The 14,346-nt window shown below is 35.0% G+C and overlaps 2 long non-coding RNA genes across 2 annotated transcripts; both read right to left on the bottom strand.

The window, feature by feature from the left end:
* Nucleotides 1–1,729: 1,729 nt before the first annotated feature.
* Nucleotides 1,730–5,915, bottom strand: LOC139152361 (uncharacterized). The gene is made up of 4 exons (XR_011556607.1): nt 5,796–5,915; nt 4,277–4,312; nt 3,434–3,511; nt 1,730–1,804 (listed from the first exon to the last, which is right to left on the bottom strand). It is a non-coding gene; the product is annotated as an uncharacterized lncRNA (long non-coding RNA).
* A 1,406-nt stretch (nt 5,916–7,321) lies between these two features.
* On the bottom strand, nt 7,322–13,661 carry LOC139152362 (uncharacterized). Its single transcript, XR_011556608.1, has 4 exons — nt 12,801–13,661; nt 12,631–12,693; nt 8,161–8,240; nt 7,322–7,407 (listed from the first exon to the last, which is right to left on the bottom strand). It is a non-coding gene; the product is annotated as an uncharacterized lncRNA (long non-coding RNA).
* Between the last annotated feature and the right edge of the window lie 685 nt (nt 13,662–14,346).

Here is a 14,346-nt window from a genome sequence, read left to right as displayed (position 1 = left end):
GGTTTCAGTATGACAGATAATAAATAGGTGCAATGCCCAAATATGGCCGTCTCCATACAACTACATGATAAACAGCGCAAATGGGGCATGTACACATTTGAATCTTTACAAATACAACATGATGCAATCTACTTAATTCTGAAAGGACTGGAAAGGGATTCAGTCCACTTTGACAAAAAGGTCTCCACTTTTCACATAACATGCCAAAATTTTGAAAATGGTGGGAAATTTAAAATGAACGATAATCTGCTAAATTTCTTGCCCATTCTGCCACAAGCAAACATTGTTGAGGCATAGTTAATAAATATATCATTCAATTTTCAAATTGCAATGGATATCTGAGGAAATTGGAGGAACCTTGAGGTTTGACAAATTTCGCAGAGTTGCAGCTCATAGGCCTTTAAAATGTCATGAACACCTTCTTAAAATTCCTGGAAGTGTGAAAAATTGGGCACAAGTGACAGCATCATGGATACATGTATAATTGTCTGTAATATCTGCAGCTTCATCACATACCAGAAATATTTATGCAATATTACAACCACAAGTAAAGTTGTCCAGAAGTCTATTGTCTCTCTACAAGCATATTGTCGCACAATATATATTTAAACAGACTATAAGCAAAGTTACAATATTCCATATGATGTTACACATGGTTTATAGAAGTGTCATTTGAAAACTGGTGTATAACTTGTTAAATCTCCAATTTGCCATTTTTCAAGACAGCTATTCAACAAAAACCATCATCAATGGGTAGTGTTGCTCGCATTTTCACGATTGTCAAATACAATATCTAGAAGGAAGCCTCTGAAATTAGTAGCTTTTCTGTATGTCAGCTCTCTCTCCTCTACGTATTGGATGAATCTGTCATTCATCATGCATGATCTTCTTCTAAGTACTGAAAAAGAAACATGTGAGGAGACTTATGTTAACACCTATCTTTTAGGTTGAATATGAACTCAAAATGAAGACCTTGATGATAGATTATATAGTTTAGTAAACTTGTAACAATGTTTCATTTACTGTTCTTTTGCTTGCATGGGAAACACATAAATATTGGACAAAGTACACTTTTTGAAAAGCTTGATTTTTAATATTGGGATGATATCACTTTTTGTAACTTTGTAATATATTGGCAACAGTTGTATACAACTGCGTGAAAGATGTAATCCTTAGAAATAAACGAGTGTAAGGGAACTTTCATTTGAAACAAGCAATGTTTGTGCCATGAATTTTCCAATCCAGTCATCACAACAATTTAAAAAGTAAGCTTACCAGTACAAAGTAATTACTTGTGAAAAGAAAACAAATCATCTCTGAATTGCTATCAGATGGGTACGGAAAATCACATTATGAAAAAAACTTGCCACTGAAAGCTAATATAGTTATTTGTCCTTAAGTTTGAAGGAAATCAATTCATGCACATGCTAAAACATTGTCAAATTTGAAAAATAAGGTGCCTTTTATCCATTTTGGATAACTTCACAGAACAAATTTATCTTAATATACATGTCAATATACATTGACCCTGTTCAAAGTTTTTTTGAGATACCTATAGAGGTCCAAGGCACATGTATCTGTGTAAACAAATCAATACAAAGTGTCTGAGCTTCTTTTTAACCAAACACACACGAAATGTACAATGTATAAGTCTAATAGAAAACAATATGTTCACATAAATCTGTCCCAACTACATACTTTACAGTTAAGCTATTTATAAAGTACATACCTTCAGTACAGTGTTCATGAAGTACAGGCAGTAGACTCCACAATCTTGCACGTTTGTCTGCTGACACTTAGTAAGCTGAAAAATATTAAATGACAAAGTTGGTTCACTATTTTGTTTTGGACTTTTTAGTTTTGGTGATCCAATCTTATTATCTTAATGGATAAACAGGGAAAGACAAGGGTTGTCAGGTTGCCTGGGGCAGGGAAAGTCACGTCCGGGCAAGTGAAAAGCTAGTCCCGGTTGCCTGACCGGACAAGGGGAAAATTTACATGAAAGTTATATTCTGCTTGATCAAAAATGTAAGTTGGTGCTTTACATTTGCTTGCCCACTAATTCTCATTTTCTCTAGTAGAGAAATAAAAATATGGGTGCATGTATATTGACTGCAATGTATTTGATGTCCACAGCTCATCAAACAGAGCAATTCAGAAATAAATTGTTAAAATTTCGATTATATTTACTTTATATCAATCTTTTCCACTAAACATTATACAAACAGGCCAATTTCTGCGTGTCTTTTATTTTAGCTCTTCTCCAATTGCCAAATTTTATGGCCTGCTTTAACCTTGGAATCAATATCAAATATACACCTTACAGAAATATACCGCATGTTGGGTGTGTAACCCCATATTTTATGTGAAAATTGTTAGTGAAAATATATGTGTCCATGAACCCGTAACCCTTTGAGTGCCAAGTCAATTTTTGTCGCCTTTATAAAATGTACCCAAGTCCACTTTTCCAGATTTTTGCTAAAATTTGATAAAAACTGTAGTCAATGAAATGTGGTGTCCGTTCGGACCAAAATTATCAAAAAATTACAGAAAAATTCAAAAAATTGTTAAAATGTTGCACTAAATTCTGGTCGGAAAAATTACAGCACTCAAAGGGTTAATTGGTAGAAATAAAAGAATGTGTGACAACAAGGAAGATATAAATAATTGCCATAGGTCTCCAAAATGGTAATATCACAACATCAAATTAAATCCAAAAAGACAGTAGATGTACCTTTGCTACTGTGATCGGAATTGCATTCCACTGGAAAAAAATGCAATTCATGATGATATATACAACATCTTTCATGGAAGTGTTATTTCACATAATCAACATGTACAATACAGAATGTATTATTATTTCACTGCTACATGATAACAACCATTCACATAACCTTTCAATGTAATGAAAATGTTTAACATGGTAATGATAGGGCGAGTCTGCTACGCAAGATAGGAAGATTGAATTTTTCTTTTTGCTATGTATATTATGCAAACGATTCTTGGAAACAATTCATTTTTGTTATTTGCACACTGTCATTTACAAATGTGACATTCAACAAATTTCAGTAGATGACAAACAATCTATTATCTCAATGTACTTCTCTTGGTCTAGGAAAATGATCAAGTGCTATTTTCTGACCCATACCATATGAAATCAACCACTAAAATACATTAGAGTGTTGCACTTATAAAGTAGCTAACTATGAGTCTCATCTTTTTTTTTAACAGAAAATATATTTCTTAGTTTTAATTAAACGGGTGTCATTTTCATAGTTGCATTTTTTACGAAATAGTAAAATAATACTATTTTGTGAATGCATGGCTGTAACAACCATAAAGTTGATGTATGAGAGCTACTCTCCTGTCTCTGAGAGACAGCTGATGTGGGAAGAGATGAGTATTGGTAACTGGCAAAGTTAGATAAACCTACCTGCAAAATTTACTTGCCACATACTGGTATGTATCAATGGTCTGTGACTGGATTAAACTATCCATGAACAGCACTTTACTGCAATCACATGTAAAAGAGAAATCAGTCCACATTATACAAGTACGTTTACAGCAACAGAATTACTTACTGTTTATCTAATGTTACTGTATGGAAATCATGACTGAAACACAGTATTTTTTTCAATAAAGATTGCACCCTGCTCTTTTGCTGAGTAATCAAACAGATATGACTTTAATAGCACATGTCATTCAAGTTTGTTTGCCATGGAAAATTGCTATTTGCATTTTTCTACCATACATATTAAGCCAGACTTGTTGCACTGGAAAAGAAAACATGGTACATTTTATGACATGGTTCACTAATGTCAAAAGTGTTGGACAGACAGACACACACAGGCACAAAATGTGAATTGTGCAATACTGCCAGTACATCTACATGTTATGTTTTTAATCCTTAAAGTTTTTTCTCAATTCAAGAATTGAAAACACTTGCCATGACTTGTAGCATACTGCAATTCCATCAATCAAATTTTCCATATACATTAAAAATATACGTTTGAGAATAAGGGAGTATTTGAAACTATTTTTTCTGGAAAATTAAAGCCCTTAGATACACATTTCCTTTTAGTTAGAAATCATAGTCCAAGAGTGAAACAGCAGCAAACAAGTAATTCAGTTTCCTCAAGTTCTGATAGTAGTGAAAGTAGAAACAGGTTTTCATCATGGTACAATCACACAATTGCATTATCTCTTTACATGTATCATACTCTTAAAGCTTGTATTGTTTTATATCTGAAAGAGTTACAAATTAAAAGAAACTAACCTGTTGCCTTGAAAAACTGCTAGAAACCAATGGTGGCTATAAATAGAAAAGATTTACAGTTCTGGCTTCAGACGGGTATTGAAAGCAGCACATAATTACAAACTCAACAAAAGTGGAAGGGAAAATGAAACAAATACAGAGTTATTTTAGTCATTAAAGCTAATTAAGGAATTTGACAAATAAGACAACAAATATTATAGTATTTTTAACAGTTGATATACAAATCAGCATGAAGTAATGCAATATTAGTTTTAAGATTTATCTTAGAGTCACATCTTCAAATATAACAAAGCATGTGCCTTATACTTCTCTTTTACATTTATCCAGGTCATATACTGATACAAAGTTGATTGACTTGTACAAAATTTTGTTTCTAATAAATGTGCAAGGACAAGTTAAGGTCTCATTATGGACTAGTATTTATTGCTCTCAACTTTGGGATAAAACAGAAAAAAAGAAATTTGTCCCTGTGGCAGGCTCTAATACAACCCTGTGTTACAGATCTGTCTCAGCAAAGACGTCCCATTGCTGTGACGGCTAGAGCTGACTAGGTCTGTGGCCAGCGCTGTGGGCAAAGTCACTTAAAATTTCTGTCTGTCTCGTCACTGTATGAACAGGACTCAGTACAGAATGTACACACATTTATTTCTGTATTTACCTCTCTCATTAAAAACTGACACATTTTTCTTTAATACATTCATGAAATTTTCAGAAAAAGTATCAGGCCGCCTACGTAAATTAAACACTGACACACTACTGTCCAAAATCCGGTATTTCAGTTATAGTACATGTGGTAACAAAACTACATACAGACAGAAATTACGTTACTGTATACATTCCTGTAATGCCAAACCTGTATCAAACCTGTCCATACACCCCTTATAGCTGACCAGTTTTACAGGTCTTTCAACAGAGGTTAAAACTTTTAGCACCAGAAAAAAGAATGTTGTTGAGAAAAACACTAGCCAAGAGAAACATCCTAAACATCTTGTCAATTGTCAAGATACTGAGAATACGTAGAAATAGAGAATATTAGCAATATAAATATAAAATATATCTTTAGTAGAGAATAAAATTAATTTCATATAGAACAAAAACAATTGTTTTTATGGTCTATGCGTACCTAGATACTCTGCTAGACATAGACCTCTATTACATATCCCTTATTGTAGAGTTGATGTTACACAAAATGGCCTGATTGGACGTACGTCACGACTTTTTAATGATCTGATTGATAAGGTTTGCGATGTCGATGTTTTTGAAGAATCTCATTCAACTTTTTAAAGACATGTTAATTTGTTTTTGTCAATATTGTTTGATTTTTAGAGTGCTTTTTTGTTTGTTTAAATTTTAGCGTATTTTACCTTTTTTTTTATTTTCTTGTCTGTAAGTGGCTGCCTGATGGCGCTGTTGATGAGAAAATAAAATAAAATAAAATAAAAAAACAAACAAAAACAACAAGATAACAACCCTATTGAATGTAGAGATTAAAACAGGAACTTCACAAACAAGTACTTACCTCTTACACACAGGTAAAACAAAGAGCTTTTCAGGTAAATCCTGTGGTATTATGACCTTCCTACTGGTACAATCAGACATTTGGTGATAGATCAAGTACTGACTGAAAATCATGCATGAAGATGCTGTTAAGAGAATCAAGAAATGAAATTCACTCTCAAATAGCTTCCGCTCTTTGTTTGTATAGTACCCATTAAATTATTACTTCTGAATCAAGGCTTTTGAAACAGTATACACATATTGACTGGCCATGAGGGCAACAGCATACGTCTGTACCCTGAGGGACTGTGAGTCACCCCCAAAAACAGACTGTTTCCCGAGGCCGTAGGCCGAGGGAAACAGTCTGTTTTTGGGGGTGACTCACAGTCCCTCGGGGTACAGACGTATGCTGTTGCCCGCATGGCCAGTCAATATGTGTTTTATAACACACCTCATCCGTAGCCATGCATAAGAACGTACTATACACAAAACTTGTCGCATGAATGATGTAATATGTTGAAGTGGTTCGGCAAAAAAAGTTTTCCCGACAGGGTCGCAATACTTCTGCAAAACGTTCAATGCACCTTTGATTATAGTTTTCGTTCGTTTCGAGTCCTTGTTGGAAACCAGAGCATTCAGTTCTTTTTCAGAAAGTAGGATAAACCGAGAAATTTCTCGACTATCGTTTCGCTCGGCCGCAGACGACATCTCTGTTTACATTCCAGTTCGCGCATGCGCCAATGTTTTTTTTGACGTCAGCGGGCATCATTTTTCGGAACTGATGCCTGGCAGGCAACAGTTCCGACAAATGATGCCTGATGACGTCGTTTACGTGGATCAGCACAAAAAGAACGCATCCCACGTGACTATCAATTGGCGAATTAGAACACAGACTGTGGATGAGGTGTGTTATAAAGTTATGTGATTACTTGTATCATAACTGTTATTTTTAACTGATCCACTTCTCTTCTAGATGTATGTGAAAGTGCAATTTAACACACATTTACAGATAAGAACCAAATAGTAACCATGCGTTAAATGTTTCCCATCAGTATTAATATATTTCAGATATTGTTGAAATCAATTGCAAGATAAAAGTTAAAGACAAAACGTGAAATTACAGGAAAAATTTCATAAATATGTTAACTGGTTATTTAACAATGTAGATTACTACCTATTTTTATCAATTCTATATACATGAAAAAAACAAGAAATTAGTTTGTTTTGGATTCTATTCACAAGGTTTTCTCACAGACACAGATAAACAGACAGAATAACCATATCATTTGTCTAAGTTTTATACACTGCACAAATTCATTGCTGGGGTTTTCTTCCAGTAGTCCCATAACTGCAAATTAACATGGTGGACCAACAATATCAAGACAAAGTTATATAGTCCAAATACCTTGTAAATTCCATTACTGAGCCAACAATTTTGTGCATGGGATAAATGCTGGCAACCTCTGCCTGTGTCAGTGTAAGATTACGGAATGATGCAACTATTATTGAAAATTTTGTTACACTTACTTACTTTAATATAATATATGGCCTACCTTCAAATAAATGCCTGCTTTATGGCCTGTTTTCTGGTAAATGACACAGGCGTTAGCACCTGTGTCAACCAACTTCTTTACCTTGAGGAAAACAATGAGTAATTAATTATCAATACAATTTTATTACAATCTCGACTGCGATTCCAATATGAGTTATTACATGCCTTGAGGTGAATGCAAATCAGTGCATTGTTTTGAATAGGAACATCCGGGATGTAAGCGGGCCGGTGAACGATGTACTGACCGGTTTCCATGGTTACCCGGGCCAGTGAAGCCTTTCGATGTTTTCGACGTCAAAGTAGACGCTTAACGCTACATGTAAAATATCCATGCGCGCACTGCTATTTTGACTTTCGTTAAAATCTGTTTGACGCTGGTTGATAATGGTAAAATTGTTTGAAAATGCCCTGCTTGTAACTAAATGTCATATAGCATTAACTTTGAAGAGGCATGTAATAAAAATATTATTGCCTGAATACATGGGTTGATGTGCCCTCGCAGCAGGAGACAATTTACCCTTTTGGCGTCGGGCAAATTGTCACCTGCTCTCGGCGGGCACCTAACCCATGTATTCAGGCAATAATATATAATAGGGGACGGTAGGTTGGATTTTGTTATTTTTTCTGTTTTTTTTCTTATTATGACTCAGCAAAACAAATACAATAAACTACGGTTACTAAGAGCATGTTTGCAATGACATAAAGGCAGTAATAATGTTGGAGATGCATAAAATGATGGAAATTATCAATGATTTCAGAGCTTGTAAACTAGTGTCACTGTAAGCATACCATTTACAATACTTAGACTTTATCTGTTACAGTACTTAATACTCACTCTGTTCAAAATTCTTTTCCAATTGTCACTGTCTTTTCGACGTTTCTTGGCAAAGTCAAGACGCAACATTGTATAAATATCTAAATAACGACAAAAAATTAAATTGCATTATAACCAGATAACCTTCAGTTGATCAGATGTGTCTGATCAGAATTAATTGGTATGTGACCTTAATTATAAAATATGTTAATTCAAATATGGAAAAGGTATATATTACCATCTATATTCTAAAGTTCATAGGTCAAATATTTACATGGCCAGTTGCAAAGACAGTCACAAACCATACAGACAATCAAAAAACACACAGAACAAAGACCAGGAAGTGATATCAGGTGTTTTGAAAATAGTGAGCATATCTTGCCTCACATGATCATTTGCTACAGGAAAACATTGTACTTATCAAAGTGCTCATATGACACCTGCAAAAAACCATGTGTGAATTATGTAAGTCTTTCTCTGCAATAACCCTCATACTTTGCAAGATAGATGGATGTGTCTTTCTGCAAAATCAGTGTCAGAACTATATGGGAAGACTGTAAAGTAAGAACCTTGATGTATGGTATGAGAATCAGTATTTAAGAACCTTGACAGTGTGAAGGCAAAATATAATATAAATAAATAAATATTAATGAGAAATATGATAACATGGGATGGTTTATAACATAGTCACTTAGAACATTGGGTTTATTTCAACTGTGTGGATCTGTAAAGTAAGAACCTTGATGTTTGGTATGGAAATCAGTGCTTAAGAACCTTGACAATGTAGGGGCAAAATATAATGATAATTAATGATTGATAGTGACTAAAAATGATAATATGGCATGTGTATATGATAATATGGGATGGTTGTAAAACTGGAACTTAGAACATTGGGTTTATTTGACTGTGTGGATCTGTAAAGTAGAACCTTGATGTTTGGTATGGAAATCAGTGCTTAAGAACCTTGACATTGTAGGGGCAAATAATAATTAATTAACGATTGATAGTGAATAGATATGATAATATGGCATGTATATATGATAATAAAGGATGGTTGTACCGGTATAATGTAGTAACTTAGAACTTTGGGTTTATTTGATTTTGTGGATCTGTAAAGTAAGAACCTTGATGTTCGGTATGAAAATCAGTACTTTTAAGAACCTTGACAATGTGAAGGCAAAATAAAATATTAATTAATAATTAATAATGAGAAATATGATAATATAGGCTTGTTTATAACATATTCACTTAAAACATTGGGTTTATTTCAACTGTGTGGATCTGTAAAGTAAGAACCTTGATGTTTGGTATGAAAATCAGTACTTAAGAACCTTGACAATGTACGGCAAAATATAATAATAGTTAATGATTGATAATGATTAAATATGATAATATTGTATGTGTATATGATAATATGGGATGGTTGTATAATGTAGTAACTTAAATCATTGGGTTTATTTGATTTTGTGGATCTGTAAAGTAGAACCTTCGCGTTTGGTATGAAAATCAGTACTTAAGAACCTTGACGATGTGAAGGCATAATAAAATATTAATTAATAATTAATAATGAGAAAATATGATAATATAGGATGGTTTATAACATATTCACTTAGAACATTGAGTTTATTTCAACTGTGTGGATCTGTAAAGTAAGAACCTTGATGTTTGGTATGAAAATCAGTGCTTAAGAACCTTGACACTGTGAAGGCAAATCAAATAATAATTAATAACTAATAATGAGAAATATGATAACATGGGATGGTTTATAATATAGTCACTTAGAACATTGGGTTTATTTCAACTGTGTGGATCTGTTAAGTAAGAACCTTGATGTTTGGTATGAAAATCAGTGCTTAAGAATCTTGACAATGTAGGGGCAAAATATTATGATAATTAATTATTGATAGTGACCAAAAATGATAATATGGTATGTGTATATGATAATATGGGATGGTTGTATAATGTAGTAACTTAAATCATTGGGTTTATTTGATTTTGTGGATATGAAAAGTAAGAACCTTCGCGTTTGGTATGGAAATCAGTACTTAAGAACCTTGACAATGTAGGGGCAAAATATAATATTAATTAATGATTGATAATGATTAAATATGATAATATGGTATGTGTATATGATAATATGGGATGGTTGTATAATGTAGTACCTTAAAACATTGGGTTTATTTGATTTTGTGGATCTGTAAAGTAAAAACCTTCGCTTTTGGTATGAAAATCAGTACTTAAGAACCTTGACAAAGTAGGGGCAAAATATAATAATAATTAATGATTGATAATGATTAAATATGATAATATGGTATGTGTATATGATAATATGGGATGGTTGTATAATGTAGTACCTTAAAACATTGGGTTTATTTGATTTTGTGGATCTGTAAAGTAAGAACCTTCGCTTTTGGTATGAAAATCAGTACTTAAGAACCTTGACAATGTGAAGGCATAATAAAATATTAATTAATAATTAATAATGAGAAATATGATAATATAGGCTTGTTTATAACATATTCACTTAAAACATTGGGTTTGTGTGGATCTGTAAAGTACCTTGATGTTTGGTATGAAAATCAGTACTTAAGAACCTTGACAATGTACGGCAAAATATAATAATAGTTAATGATTGATAATGATTAAATATGATAATATTGTATGTGTATATGATAATATGGGATGGTTGTATAATGTAGTAACTTAAATCATTGCGTTTATTTAATTTTGTGTATATGAAAAGTAAGAACCTTCGCGTTTGGTATGAAAATCAGTACTTAAGAACCTTGACACTGTGAAGGCAAATAAAATATTAATTAATAATTAATAATGAAAAAAAATGATAATATAGGATGGTTTATAACATATTCACTTAGAACATTGGGTTTATTTCAACTGTGTGGATCTGTAAAGTAAGAACCTTGATGTCTGAGTAGAACCTTGACTATGTAGGGGTAATTAAAGTTATTAATAAGGGACTGGTCAGTTTCTTCAGCCTGGGGGGGGCCGGTGGATTCATGGGGGGGGTCACCCTGTTTTTGACTTTGGTGATAGGGGGGGTCACCATGTTTTTGAAATGCCCAATAGGGGGGGTCAGTGTGTTTTTTGAATTTTGACATGGCTCATCATTGCCTAAAATGCTAGTGTCAGCCACAAAATTCATCATTCAGTTGTATTTTTCGGCGCGCCCTTCAGGCGCGTAACTTTAATAATCAGTCATATTTTTCAGCACGCCCAACTTTAACATATCAAGCATACATACATCAGAGATATCTGTATGTTCAATATTTTTCAGCGTGCTCTTCAAGCTCATTACTTTAATATATCATACATCTTTCAGCATGCCCTTCAGGTGCATGACTTTAATATACAAGTAATATATATCAGAGATATCAGGATGTTTCATATTTTTTGGTGCGCCCTTCGGGCGCCATACTTTCAGAGATATCTTGATGTTTGCTAAGTGAAAGTGTACCATTATGAAATCTGCATTTCATATGAAAAGGATGACAAATTCCTGATACTTTTCTGTTCTCTCTGTGAGAATTCAGTATGAGAAAGCAACATGCACAAATATTTCACAATATATATTTGATACAGTGACTTATTTTAGAGATAGAAAAATGACAAGATATCTTTCCTTCTCATTGATGCAATTATTTTCCTTTGTTTCATAGGTTTTCTGTAGAAAGATGCTTTTTTATGAACAAAATAACAGTTAAAAAAGGCAGTTTTTGTCATTATTAGCTGTGCTTTTATGGTTTCAGTGTTACAAGAAAAGGTCCTCTCAGACACTGTACACATCAGATTTGGCTAAAAAAGCTCTCTATGGCTCCTCAGGAGATTTAATTGGATGGTTTGCAAGTCTTAACACCCATCAAAGTTTTTGATTCACTGCTTTTTCCTCTTTGATATTAATGATTGACATCCATTTCTGTACAACAGTTCAGGACATCTGGTTAAGCAGAGAAAGTGTGAAATACATTCACAGCTCATTCAAAATACAGCTCATTCAAATGTACTGTATTTAAACTTTAAGATTGACACTTTGAAATTCCTATCTTACAACTGACATGTCAACAATTTCACTAAAACATAGAATGACTATTTAAAATATAAATATATGTAAAATGTAAAATATAATATATATATATATATATATATATATATATATATATATATATATAATTTATGTCCATCTTTTGTTTTACCTTTGTCGCGCCTGGGGGGGGGGGTCACCCTGTTTTAGAAATTTGGAATAGGGGGGGTCACCCTGTTTTCAAAATTTGGAATAGGGGGGGTCAGCCACTTTTTGACGTCGGCAAAAAATAATCCACCGGCCCCCCCCCCCCCAGGCCGAAGAAACTGACCAGTCCCTAATTTAATAATTATGCCGATAGTTTCAACGAAAAATTGTCTTGAAGTATTGTTTTTGTGGCTGTCAGTGGATGCTCCCAGAATGCCGGAACATGTAAAAGAAGTGATAATTACCTTAAAGTATGAGGTCCACGTGCTCGTTCGCTGTCCTGCTGGTCGTCTGCCGGTCGTTTACTGCTGATATATGAAAAATCGAGTAAGCTAGAGGTTCTAATGACTTCGTTAGCCAATCAGAGCGAGTTTCTTATTTGCGTGTATAGACCAGAAAACGGTAAATATCATACCTCCAGAGTCTCCGAGTTGGTAGCCGGTATCAGACAGTTCGTGTTCGTGTCGGCTACATGGACGATCTGCTCTCCGAGACAACCATGACTGACTTCATCGGCGATACGGGCACGCCAGCCCGGCCCTACCCTGCCTGCGTACGATGCTGTGTGTTGGGGCCGTATAACGCCGGGAACTCACAACATCGTACACAGGGCTACGGGCACGCGGGTCAGTTGCCACTTGTCTGAGTCCTCGAAGAACGGTTTTATGTTTGAGTGATTCGTCCTGACGGCAGACGGTGTGCGATGGGACCGCATTGGGGTTCTTCATTAGCTCTGCATGGCATAGCCCTGCATACAGGTCTATAACGCCCGGAACACACAGACCTGTACTCAGGGCTATGCATGGCAGGCACAGGCGTACGTTTTCTGGGTAGTTTCTATAAGTGTAGTTTATTCTACGTTTCGACGTTATAGGTGATTAGGCTACGGAAGAGAACGTCGAAACGTAGAATAAACTACACTTATAGAAACTACCCAGAAAACGTACGCCTGTGATGGCAGGGCTGTGTGTTACCGGCGTTATGTGGTGGGAGGCCGTATAATGCGCCAGTCAATGTAAACCCCCCCCCCCCCCCCACCTCGGGCGATACGGGAAAAATGTGGGGGATTAGACCGTGTGTGCCATGAAACTGTGCCCGAGGGGGTGGGGCAATTGCCTCGTTTTGCTCCCCCTATTCTTTTGACGGACAGGCCCAGAAGATGTTCGTAAATAACTACGCATGCGCACGTATGCAGGGCCTGAAAATTACCCGAGGTCCCGGACCAGTGATTTTTTATCCCGAACCAGTACTAATTACCCCTAAAAAGTCCGCAGACCAATACAAAAAGGAGCCAATTTATTTTGCAAGGGAATGTCGAGTGCTTTCCCAGATTGTGTTCTAGTGTCTTTTCACAAAAATTAGAAACTACGTCCCCCCAAAATACCGAAGTTACTGAAACCATGGAGGTAGCAGAGACGCACTAAGCCAGTTACACTAAAACCAAGAGCCCATTCCATTGAGAGACTACGTCTTTTAGCTACAAAATTACAATAATTATCGCGTCTTTAAGTCAATCAAACATTTAAAATTTAGTCTATTTCTTTCATCACAACATAAACTCTAAAGGAAAATCAGTTACTCTATTACAGTTTGCGATTCATGTTATGAGCCAGGCGATGTGCGTCCACTAGCCACTGCACTGACGGGCCACGTACGCGTACTCATTTTACATGTAAAATTTAATGTGGTAAAAACCAGACCATAGCCTCAGCTAAAAATATCAGCAACCCCAAAATTGTGTGAAAATATCATATCTCTGTCTATCAAAGTAGTATTTTGCAGTAAAATTCTCTGGAAGGAGTCTCATTACAACTTTCCGATCGTCCGTGGCAAGCAAGCTTCTGAATTTAGAAGGTCACCATGCTGAATTCGTTATATAGTCAAGACCCCCTAGCTCGATTGTAGTTGACCTTAACAAGAACCGCCTAGCTTGTCAAAACAGCGTTATGGCAATTTGCTGT

This window comes from Ptychodera flava, chromosome 15, assembly GCF_041260155.1.
Source record: "Ptychodera flava strain L36383 chromosome 15, AS_Pfla_20210202, whole genome shotgun sequence".
Taxonomy (NCBI): domain Eukaryota; kingdom Metazoa; phylum Hemichordata; class Enteropneusta; family Ptychoderidae; genus Ptychodera; species Ptychodera flava.
This window is presented reverse-complemented; position numbering and strand designations above follow the sequence as displayed.